Source organism: Uranotaenia lowii, chromosome 1, assembly GCF_029784155.1.
Source record: "Uranotaenia lowii strain MFRU-FL chromosome 1, ASM2978415v1, whole genome shotgun sequence".
NCBI classification, from domain to species: domain Eukaryota; kingdom Metazoa; phylum Arthropoda; class Insecta; order Diptera; family Culicidae; genus Uranotaenia; species Uranotaenia lowii.
In genome coordinates, this window is record NC_073691.1 from 37,409,962 (window position 1) to 37,422,792 (window position 12,831).

A 12,831-nucleotide genomic window follows, 5' to 3' on the forward strand; every position below is an offset into this window, starting at 1 on the left:
TGGAGGAGTTTAATCACCGTTTGCTAATTTAAAAAGAGAGCAAGTTTGAAGAATTGAATAGATATTGAAAATGAACGAGTAGAATTTTATTAGAAGTAAATTGTTCTTTATGAAATAAATTTTCATTTTCATAATCTTGAAATGTTCTTACTTGAAGAACAAAACTTTTACCGATCGGCCTGAAATTAACATTTGATATTTATTTTCAAAAAAATTACCAAATTTTATGCAATAATTTCTTTTTAAATTTCAAATAAATATACCGAATTTTATGGTCAAACTAATTTTGAAAATTGAAATATTTTTCATAAATTTCCTTTCATTTTTCTACTCTCAGTTTTAGTGTTCTGAAAGCATTATCTTGGAAGACTTTAAATCTAAATTTTTGATAAGAAAACCAAGTTTCTTGCTTTTGTCCTATTCAGGACCCAATATTTCAATTGACGAAGTCAAAACATTCATAGCTTAAAATTTTAAACTATAACTACCCTGGAAAAATTAACAACGTTTTACTCATTTTTATTATTTAAATCCTCTTTTTTGAATCGATCATGATTTTTCAATCAAACTATGAAAAGTTCAAAAAATGATTCAATGAAGCGAATTTTAAGTTTAGTTTTAATGTATAATGTTAGCTAAATCAGTATTTGCATTGTACTTTCAATATTTACAACAAAACTTGTAATTTCTCATTTTTATTTTTATCAGTTTCGTATTTGGTCATTTCAGAAATCATCCATTTCCTAACCTGTACTTTGTCAGTGATGCTGAACTGAACATGTAGTATTTTAAATATATATTTTTTTTATGGTAAACTTCAATCAATCATGACCTTGTGAAGCCTTTTAAGTAATTTGAGAACTGGAAGAATTCGAACATAATAAATAATTTTCCTTTGATCCCTGGCACTCTTGAAATAAAATATTTTTTCTTTTTGTCAAATCAAATTCAATCGTCATCTTTGTGTTTTGAATAAATTCTTCAAAGTTAAAAATGAATTTTTATCCTAATCGAAAATTCACATTTAAAATCGTGTTCGAAGATTAATCCAAATTAGAAATGATGGAGAGGAATTTTTAATGCCCTGATCTGAAATTTATTTTCGAATTCGAGTTTAATTTCTTTTCAAATCTGATGTTATATTTGAGGTATTCTATTTATGTGCACTGATTCTCATGTAAAAAGTTTAAAATTTTGGTTTTAATCAAAATTTTTATTCGCGCTCATTTTTTTGGTGTTTCTAAAATATTGACTTAATGTTTCTAGTTTTAGGATAGTCTTTTTGAATAATTTATTTATAATTTACCAGATTTATTATTCATTTGAATCTGATTTATTTTGAATAGTTCTAGTATGGTTAATATTTTTTTTGAACTTGTGTGATGGTCATGAGTAAGAAAATGGTTTTCAAATTAATCTCCTGCTTCATTGTGCATTTTTGGTTATTATTTCTAGCTAAAATTTAATTTAGATAATGCTTCTAAAATTTTAGTTCGAAATTTTCTAGTAATAATTTTATTATTAAGAAGTGTATTCTAAAAATGCAACCCTTTGTTTTGTTTATAACTTCTGCATGCATGGATAATAATTGATGAAATTTTCAGTGAAGCTACCTAGTAACGTAATGATTACATGTGCAAATTTGTGTGACGATCTGTCAAGTGATTTTTGAGATATTGTCCAATACAGAAGGTCATTCAATAATTTTTTTAACAGGATCGGGAAATATTCTGGAAAGTCGTAGTAGGAGACTAAAAAACAGCTGGAAATCAACTATTCGACCAAAGTTCATACGGTAAATCGTTTGAGAAGTCCTATAAAATCTAGCAGGAAGCTAATTCGTTCTTATTTTTACTATTCATAAAGTGGAGATGATTGATTCCATGAAGGTAGGGAAGATAAGAGATTTTGTGAAGCGCAAATCAAAAATCTCGATTGGGAAAGTGACAACTCATTTTTTTTTTACTAGTTCATCAAGCTGACTAATGGAACAGGCCTGATTTCATTTCTGCAAAGTAAAAAATCTGCCCACCGTAAAAAAAAAAACGGTGGATACGGTGGTCAAATCGTGCGCAAAATATTGGAAACGCTTGCGGGGAGATATTTTGAAAAAATATTTAAACGATAGCAAAACGAACACGTTATTAGCGGGCACTTGGCAGGTTTCCAGCCAGAAACTTTTTGTTGACAAGTCTCCCCTGGGTGTTCCAAAGATAAACAAGAAGAAAATAATGAAAAATGTTATGTCTAGCACTTGAGGTAGCTGACGATCTATGAAAGCTGCAAATCAATCAGTTAAACATTACTATTGACACAATGAATGGCTAATTATACAAAGAAGGTTGCCTCCAAATGTGATTTTTTTGCTGAAAAACTCTGGTGCAATTACCTACTGGAAAACAGAGGTCAAATATGTGGATTTTGTGCCGAACTTCATTCGATTCGAATGAAAAGTTTCGAATAGTTTCAAGCTAAATCAAGCTTCAAGAAACAGAAAAAAATAATAATAAAAAAAACTTGATTTGGAAAATGGGTGGATCATTGTATGGATTATAGATGGCGTATGTGCAACCAAAAGTCACATATTTACTTGAATGAAGGCATTGAAAGTTACATATTGGCTGACAAAGAGAATCAACTGCCTAATTCCCTTTAGTGAACTTTATGTACTCACTAATGAACTTGAAAGTTGCAAAAGTGATTAATATGTACGTTGTATGTGACTTGTTTTACCCAATTCTCATGAGTGAACTATATGTACTCATTAACGAACTTGAAAGTTGCAAAAATGATCTATACGTACGTTAAACGGGACTTAAGTCACATAAAATGCACAAAAGTGCTCAAAACGGGATTTGGTAAGTCACAAAAAGTGCATTGATGTGCTTTCAAAATCAAATCAACACTTCGAGTTTTAGTTTCAGTTAAAATAACATCCAGGCGTGGTCTTGTGGTAGCGTGTTCGATTCTCACCACGAAGGTCGGGGTTCGATCCCCAAGCCGGGCAAGTTTTTTTTCAATAAGTAATTTAGTAATTGAGTGACCATTCTGATGGGATATATGTAGGAAATGTAGGATTGAGAAGAAGCAATTGAGCAATTTGTCGAGTTTGGAATCCGGCGCGTGGCATCATGGCGGCACCGGTACAGAACACAGTAAATAATCAGAGAAGGTGATATGAACCGAAGGAAAGAGTTCAGTTGAGATAAAGAAAGATTTTTTACTCATTTTGCGATTTTTTGGAAGCTGAATTAAGCGGCCGCTGGAAGCTGAATAGAAGATCATTAAGACTTGTTTTGGAACTTGAAAGTATAAATAAGAACTTAAATTTTGAGCTGCATAGAACGTACTTCATATCAATGATGGCGCTGAGTAAGCGTTTTTGTACCTGTTTTATGGGACTTTTGGTTGCTTGGGAATACATTACTATTTATAGGTAGCTTTACTGAAAATTTCATTAAATTCAAGAATTCAAAAGTTTTTGGGGTGATTAGACGGTGCTCGTAGAAAGTGGACATAGTTTTATTGACAGCGAATTTTTTCGTGAAAAAATTTATGAAAATCTAAAATCCAAGCTAAATATTTTGAACCCGTGGATTTCAAATGATGTAAGTGAAAACCGGACAAAGTGAGGTCGTTCTTCAAGCGGTTACGACTACAAACAGATAGGACCGAGACCGAGATGGAATCAGCGAAATCAGTACCAGATAAGTATTATATTCTTTACCTAATAATTAGTGTTTTTGATTAAAGTACAAAATAAAACGCCTAATTTATGAAAATCTGTAAAAAATTTGTTGGTACATATTGGTTTGATATCAATGATCAAGTTTTGAAATTTTGATCTTTACGTAATTTAAGATTTCTGTACAAAAGAGTGTATGTAAAAACTCTTAAAAGTATGCAACTTTTGATTTGAATTTCAGTTCGTTTAGAAGTCCCAAGATTTGATGTATACAATTTAATCTTAAGCTTAACTTAAAAAACAAACTTGTTACGGAATTTCATTTATTTTCAAATTTATAAAACAGACTTACAATAATCAGACAGCTCCCCATTTTTGTTAGATGAATTTTTCAGGGTGATAATCTGTTCTTAAAAAAGATCACTGACAGTTATTCATTCGAGATTTATGAGATAGTAAAATTGTTTGTTTTTAATAATTTTTAGGCCAATATACAGCAATTATGAAATATTGGTTTTAAGTATCAATGAAAAGACTTTAAGAGATTGCAAAATTAAAGGGTGATGGTCAAAATTTGGTCAATATCAACTTGACGTATTTCTTTCAATTTTGCATTTAAAAAACCTGAACACCCCTCGTTTTGAAGATGTGTGTGTAGAATGTTGCTCCTATTTTGATATTGAAATTCACTCTTCAGTTGTCAAAATGCCGTCCAAGGAAGAAGAGCATCGTATCAAAATTTTGCTCGCGCATCGAGAAAATCCGAGCTACTCTCACGCAAAACTGGCAAAATCGCTAAAAGTTGCCAAATCAACCGTTACAAATAATTAATTAAAGTGTTTGGGGAACGTTTGTTTGACAGCCAGGAAGTCTGAATCTGAATCGGGGGGAAATCGAAAACCGGAAGCCGCTGGGACGACAAAGAGAGCTGCCGGTAGTTTTAAGCGAAACCTTAACCTCTCTCTCTCCGAGATGCCGCAAATAAGCTGGGTGTATCGTCTACAACCGTGTATCGAGCCAAAAAACGAGCCGGACTATCGACTTACAAGAAGGTAGCCCAAGTAACACACAAAAGTAGAATAGGTTTTATAATTTTTGCAAGGAGTTTTATAAGTGATATATTATACCGTTTACTATTTTAAAATGTATTCATTGAAAACCTATTCACAACATATCACCAAGATAGCTACAAGCGTCTTATAAAGTCAATCTATGAAACAGCAATAAATTTATCTGATTGCTTTTTTTATTTGACTCTTTGTGCAAGCTATAAAACATTTTTATATCTCAAAATATTTACCTTTTGAAAAAGTCAAGAAATACCTTCATACAAACCTGTTTTGATTCATAAAAGCCTTTTTATATACTTTCTCAGTACCCTTGTTCTTATAAGGTCTTTGCAAGAAACTTCTGTTTTATAAATGTTGCTTATTGACTGATTGTAGCCTTTTTAAAACGTTTATATGGAGCAAATCCCTCTAGGTATATGCCAAAATAAGCTTGTAAGGGGTATTTGGCCAGATGAAGGGTTTATTAAAGAAAGTTATGCAGTAATCGACCGAAACGTCAACAATAGGATGTTTTTTCGAAAGCAAAGGAAGGAATAAGTGTTTTCGCGTTTGCCTGGCACAACAACGGATGAAATTGACGTCGTCCCTTGTCAAAAAAGGAATGGAATGCTGCTCAGTGGAATTATACACTGGAAATGTACATCTCACTGGAATTTGTCTTGATTACCGATAATTGCAGTTTTACGTGGAAATAATCGAAAAATTAGGTTGTCTCTCAAGAATATTGTGATTTTCTAAGTGAACAGTATGAATAATTATGTTCAATTATTTTTATGAGAACAACAAAGAATGAAATTCATTTCTTCAATCATCCGGAACGGTGGCATGCTGAATATTTGATCACCTGCTAGGAGTGCGTAGTTTTGTTTTGGAGCCTCCTCAGATGCAATTATTGTGTTTGTTCTGAGCCGCAATAAATTTATAATTTTCTAAGATATAAGTCAGAAAATGATCAGAAAAAGTGTAAAGTATAGTCTTAGAAAAACATTCCTATGTAGATGAAACATTGTGAAATAATTCTTGAAATAATAAAAATTTTAAACAAATGTTTTTGAAAGCTTTATTTGATTATCAATTCCTCTACCGTCAACATTATTTGAATCCGAAAAGTTTTATAAGGTACATGTAATATTCTTTTGGTAATATTTTCGAGAGGGCCTTGAAGCGTTTTGTACTTATAAGAATTAACAAAATGCTTAAAAAAAACGCATCGAGCCTAAAGCAGTTTTGTAGGAAAGGCTCACAGACTGCTATATAACTTTGTCGGTTTATAGAATGCCGTTTAAGGTTCTTTTTGTAATTCCACACTCTTCAATAAGACAAAAAAGTTTTGTAAAAGTGTATTAGTTCGATAAGTAATTTAAAAAAAACAAAATCGTTTTTTAAGCGTTCAATATCGACTATTATTAATTTCATATTTTAGCGCCATTTGTACGAAAAATAATGATGAATATATTAACGATGTATATCTATTTTAGAAAAAAAAAAACACTTATCTTGTTCATTTTTTTATAAGCCTGGACATCCTTGCGACTGTGATAATGTTGAAAAAATGTTTACCATTCACATGAAAGATTCTAAATTTGAAAATAAAATTCATTCAATCCGATTAATCGGATATTTATTCTTAAGAAGGACAAATTTCAGCAGGCCCCTTATTTTTCTCAAATTTTCTCATACCTATTTGCGGTAAATTTTAAAGCGCAAGAGAAAAATCAACAGGTAAAGAAAATTCAGGATGAGAAAATAACATTTATTAATTGAATAAAATGATGATGAACAGGTATTAGCTTTGTGTTTTATTTTATTTTTATATTTATTTTGAACGAGATTAATTTGTTTTAAAAATTATTACCAGGATCCTTATTCCGGAGCAGAATTATTTGTAGATGAAAATAATATAATCAATAGGTTTCATAAGCGCAATTTATAAAAAGCTTTTGAATTTGTTTTGGCTTACTAAGGTTTTATAACTTGCGCTACAGAACCTACTGCAGAAGGGCCTTTTTGTGCTACTAAGCATTGTATTGCAGTTTTATTGATCCTTATATAACCGGCCGTGGTTTTATAGCTTTAATTTATAGTTGGTAGGAAGTCCCTTAGAAAACCTAAATTGTTACTTGGGCAGTATCCTCATTAAGGAGCAGAATTATTTGAAGATGAAAATAATATAATTAATAGGTTTTATAAGCGGAATTTATAAAGAATTTTAAATTTGATTTGGCATGTCAAAGTTTTATAATTTGCTCTACAGAACCTACTGCAGAAGGGCCTTTTTGTGCTGCTAAACGTTGTATTGCAGTTTTATTGATCCTTACATAACCGGACGCGGTTTTATAGCTTTAATTTATAGTTGGTATGGAGTCCCTTAGAAAACCTAAATTGTTACTTGGGCGTGACTCCAAATCGCGATGATAAACAAAGTACGTCGGCCAAAGCGCGATCCCGGAGGCTGTACACGACGATGCTGACGAAGTTTGACTGCGTGGTTTTGGACGACAAAACCTACGTCAAAGCCGACTACAAGCAGCTTCCGGGACAGGAGTTATATACGGCAAAAGGAAGGGGAAAGGTTGCAGATATTTTCAAGCACATGAAACTGTCAAAGTTCGCGAAGAAATATCTGGTTTGGCAAGCCATCTGTACCTGTGGCTTGAAAAGCAGCATTTTCATAGCTTCCGGGAGTGTCAACCAAGAAATTTGCGTGAAAGAGTGTTTGAATAAACGTCTGCTGCCTTTCCTGAAGAAACACGGTTGATCCGTAATGTTTTGGCTGGATTTGGCATCTTGCCATTACGGTAAAAAGGCCATGGAGTGGTACGTCGCCAACAACGTGCAGGTGGTTCCCAAGGACAAGAACCCCCCCAACACGCCAGAGCTCCACTCATTTGAGAAATACTGGGCTATTGTCAAGCGGAACCTAACGAAGACCAAAAAAACTGCTAAGGACAAGCAGCAGTTCAAGGCAAACTGGCTTTCTGCTGCAAAGAAGGTGGACGAGGTGGCTGTACAAAATCTGATGGCAGGGGTTAAGCGTAAGGCCCGGCAATTCGGATTTGGAAAAGCGGAAGCCTAACTGAATATTTTCCTGAATTATATACTAATTAAACTTGAAAAAGAAATTTAATTTGATTTTTTAAATAAACGATTTCACCGATTTATACGCGTTTTCCCTTGACCAAATTTTAACCGTATCACCCTTTATCTCTTAATCTGTCCGCAATGTGTTGGTATCGCAGTTTTTTTTAGCAAAATTTTAAACTAAAATCATTAGTTTGGTTCAAGTTTGCATCAAGAAAATTTGATCCGAAAATCTGATGATATTTATCTATTACTTTTTTTGCAAATAGTTGCACAATATTTTGGAAGATTGTGCTTGTTTGTTTTCAGTATGGAATTTTTTTTAAGAAATGGAAAGTTTTCCCTAAAAAAGCTTATTTTATGTTCAAATCAACTAAGTCTAATCTACCAGACTGTTAAACAAATTGAAAGACTTCAACCATCGATGAAAGCGAGTTTAGCTCACCTTTAGGTTTAGGACCAATTTTCTAGGGTTACGGTTAAATACTAAAACTTTTAATGTAAAAGTACTTTAAAACGGTTCTTCCTACGGCCCTGCTATGAGTTACAGTTCACAGTTAAGTGTTTTGCATTTGAAACATGGTTGTACCTAAGGGCAGCACAATTGCGTCAAACGAAAAAAAAATGAGATAGCTCGTATTTGGTAGGTAACCCCGATCAGGAGAGCATATCAAAATAATAACTCCAACATTTCTCAACGGGATGTTTATATTTTTCCTTTAATATTGTGTACTCATATTTTCGACTTTAAATTTCTTTGATCTGGGTTATATCTTCTTATAATTGACATTCTTGAATAGGATTTGATTCAAATTGTTATAGAATATGATAAACATATCTTATTTTGATTTGCATACAACTTCCCGATCAGGAGAGCATATCAAAATAATAACTCAAACGTATCTCACCAAGATATTAACATCTGATTCAGTTATAATTACGTACTGAAAAATTTAGATTTTAAGTTTCTCCAATCTGAATTATATCTTATTCTGATTGACAGACTTGAATGGGGTTGAGATAATTTTCAATGATGAAGATTTTTTTCGGGTTGTCCCAAAATAAAATGATTATATCTTATTTTGATATACATACGTACAACTTTTTCTGAAACACGGACATCGAAATCAACGGCCCAAACCGTACATTAATGAATTTCGCTCAGCAGATCCATAAAATTGGATCCAATTTTTAGGAAACCAAAAATGGAACATGGTTTTAGCAAATAATATGGTTTATTGACATTTCACTAGTAATTTTTCTCGAAGCACTCATATCTTGATATGTTATAATTTTGATAGGTTTTGTTCTGCACAATATCAAACTATGCTATCTGAACGAGATATAATCTTGAAAGGAGCATATCTAAAATTGATATAATTTAGCTATGATCGTATAGATTTTTTGATATAATTTGAGATATTTTAACATCCTACGAGTACTGAATTATAACTCATTTTGATAGAAAAAATTGTGTATCAATATATCTCATCTTGATATAATTTTGTTTTTCCCTTCTGATCGGGTTTCCATGAGACATGGGCATCGAAGTCAACCGTTCTTTAATGAGTCTTGTTCAACAGATACATAAAATCGGATTCAATTTTTTGAATCCAAAAATAGAGGTTTTTGTCAAATAATGTACATTATTGACATTCCACTGGATTTTTTTTCTCGAAGCATTCATATCTTGATAAGTTATGAATATGTAAGGTTTTGTTCTGCTCAATATCAAACTTTGCTATCTGAATAAAATATAATCGTGATATGAGCATATCAAAAACTAATATAATTCAGATTTGGTCGTATAGATTTTTTGATATAATTTGAGATATTTCTACATCCTACGAGTACTGAATTAGAACTCACTTTGATTGAAAAAATTGAGTATTGAAATATCTCATCTCGATATAATTTTGTTTTTCCCTCCTGATCGGGATGTGTAAAGTGATTAGTTATTTAAATACAATTTTCTAATTTTATTTGAACGATTTATGTTGGCAATCTACAACAATAACAGACAAACCTGTCGAATCTTACGGGAACGCTGTTCCTTTTCCATATTATTTATCAGGGCATAATTCAGTGCACATTGACAATACTCAAACCTGCTTCCTACGAATCGAACAACAATATCGTAACGCCAACGTACCTATATACCTATTGATATTCCTACTGATGTTTTTTCGTTTAGTTTTTCGTTGTCCAACCATTTATCTACAACACTATCTCCGTCGTTTTTTGCGTGGTTGATAATGATAGTTTGTTTGCTCGACGACGTGTCGTCGATGGATGTCTGCTAGCTGTTACGACGACAACGCCTTCCGAACAGATTGTTGTTGCACAATCCGCACACAGTCAATGGGAAATTATGGTAATTTATTCCAATGAAGCCGCCTTTCGACGACCTCCAAACCCCAACAACTGTCCCAAACTTGTTGGTGAATTTGTGATGCACTAAAATGGGGGAAACCAAAAAAATCGGATGTCAACATACGGATCGATCGATCCGACTGCATTCGACGTTTGATCTCACTTCCCAATTCAACCATCTGTCATCTATCTGACAGGCAAACACTAAACGGTGGGTGTTTACTCCGTATACACTAACAGTAGTTTAATTTGATTTGAGCTTAGTCGTACAAGGTAGGTATAAGTGTAGGATTCCACTAGAAGAGCGCTAAGCGCTGAGATGTTTATGGACTGTCAGAGATTTTTGTTTTGCTTTCGACTTCCGAGTGCACAAGTCGTCAGACTCATATAGAGACAGGTGTGCTTCTCGAGAAGGAAACCCGTATGAAAGTCAGAGAAGCTGCCGCAGACAAATTGACGACGACTATGGAACGGATCGTCGTCACCCAAAAAATGACTGACGTAAGCCATCGAACCGAATCAGCCACTAAATTAGTACACGCACAAAAGTCCGAAAAAAACCTTATCAGTGAGTACACACACATTTGACAACCGACTAATTTCGTAAACACAATTAGTTCTCACGTAATTACTCGGAACCGTCCCACAGATAACCGAAGAAAGGGTCGCCGATCCATTCGGCGTCTCCGTAACCTGTTGACACCGTTTAATTACGTTTTATGACATCCGGTGAAACTGCGACTCTCACTGTCTGTAGTTCGACCGACAACGACGACGTCCAGCGTTCGCACACACTATCCGGTGCTAAGGTAATCAATATCTATTCCATCTGGGCACTAACCAAAACGACTCTAACGTTACACTCCAAACGGGCGCGAATTCGTTTTTGGGCGTTCGACGCGTGCATCCAAGTCGACGGGAGAAATGCGACTAATCTTCACTCCACTGCATACTACTACGGTGGAGCAACGGCGCGTCGTCGTCGCGATCAGCTGAACCCACCGAACCCACCGACCCATCAATGAAAATAACAATAATAACAGAAAACAGCGGTAACATCAACAGGCGTCGCGTCGTGGCCGTTGGCTGAAGTGTGTGCTGTTTTTTTTTGTTGCTGTTTGCCTCTTTTCTATTCATTTGTTCAATTTCACGTTTGGAGCAACTCGAGCAGCTGTGTTGTGCTCCCCATCGCCGTCGGTTTTTGTTATTGTATGATAATTATGCTTGATCGCATAAACGGCTTATATATACACTCCGAAAATTTTCAGGTTTCAGGTGTTGTAGATTCTCAACAAAGCTATTTATTTCTCGAGGACACTTAAAAACAAGTTGAATAGAAAGCTAGCCAAAATATTTAACTCAAAGCTGTAGATTTTATGTTTACTTGTAGATTTTATGTTTACTTTCTTAGGTAGGTACTTGAAATTTAATTATGTGCACTTTTACCAAATATAGTAAAAATACTATACTACTATTGGGTACTTTTAGGGCCATAGGGATTCATGGGGAATTTGTTAAGAGTCTGGTAGATCAAACTTAGTTGATTTGTGCATAAAATGAGCTTTATTTAAGAGAGTCTTTCTTTTCTTAAAAAAAAATACCTATTCTATACTCAAATCAAACAAGCCCAATCTTCCAAACTCTTTTGCAATCTCAAAAACTTTAACCTTTGATGAAAATAAATCAAATTTTCAAAAAAAAAGTTAGTGATAAAAATCATCAGATTTTCGGATCAAACTTTCTTGATGCAAACTTGCACCAAATTAATGATTTTAGTGTGAAATTTGGCTTTAAAAAAACTGCAATGTTAACAAATTGTGGACCAAATACGAGATATCTCGTTTTTTCGCTTTCTGCAAGTATTCTCCATTAAAATCACCCAGACAACCATTTGGTGGGTATTTCGAATTTGCAACGCAAATATACGTGCAAATATACGTGTAAAAATATCGTATATAATGTAGCAAAACCAGTATATACGTATCATTTTGGAGGCCATATAGGTACATTAGCAAACAAATTCTTGATTTGGATTGTATTAAATTACGATTTGCACGACTTGTCATGCGCATCATTTACGACTACCCTGATTCTATTTGGAATATATTATGACAATTAACATCATCATATAGAAGATTGAGGTTGTAATAAACGACATTTTTCGTAACAATATGGAAAGTTTGACGACTTATTTGGTCGTCTTTTGCGACTTGAGTGCAGGGCTTTCATTTTCCGTCAGTTGAATAAAAATAAGATTTTTTTTTTGTACTTTAAACCAATTGGATTATTCATCCCCAAAAATAATAAAAATAAGATTATTTCAAAAATCCGTATTTTTGCTGTCAAATTCAAGTTTATATCGTACAAATTTATTATTTGCCTGATTGCTGATTTTTTTTTAATGTTCATGAAGTTATTGTTAGTACCTGGACTTGATCCCCTGACGATACGATCTGCAGCTCATGATGGTTCCTCGACGCTATCTGTAATATATAAATTCAAAAGGATTTGCTTCAAAGGCAATAACCAAAAGCAAATCGTATATTTCTATAACTAAAATCTTTTAAATCGTAGAACACGTCATCGATGGTCTAAAAACAGATCAGCATTTTGAAGCTAACT

At 33.4% G+C, this 12,831-nt stretch overlaps 1 protein-coding gene across 3 annotated transcripts in view; it reads right to left on the reverse strand.

Moving 5' to 3' along the window:
• Nucleotides 1–11,060, reverse strand: part of LOC129738686 (septin-2) — a 64,285-nt gene extending 53,225 nt beyond the window's left edge. The window contains exon 1 of one of the 3 annotated variants that reach the window (XM_055729937.1): nucleotides 10,924–11,060. The gene's annotated coding sequence lies outside the window, so the exon portion shown is untranslated. Of the gene's footprint in view, nucleotides 1–10,833; nucleotides 10,850–10,923 lie in introns of those variants that run through there. The other 2 variants (XM_055729936.1, XM_055729938.1) reach the window with 2 other exon arrangements.
• Between the last annotated feature and the right edge of the window lie 1,771 nt (nucleotides 11,061–12,831).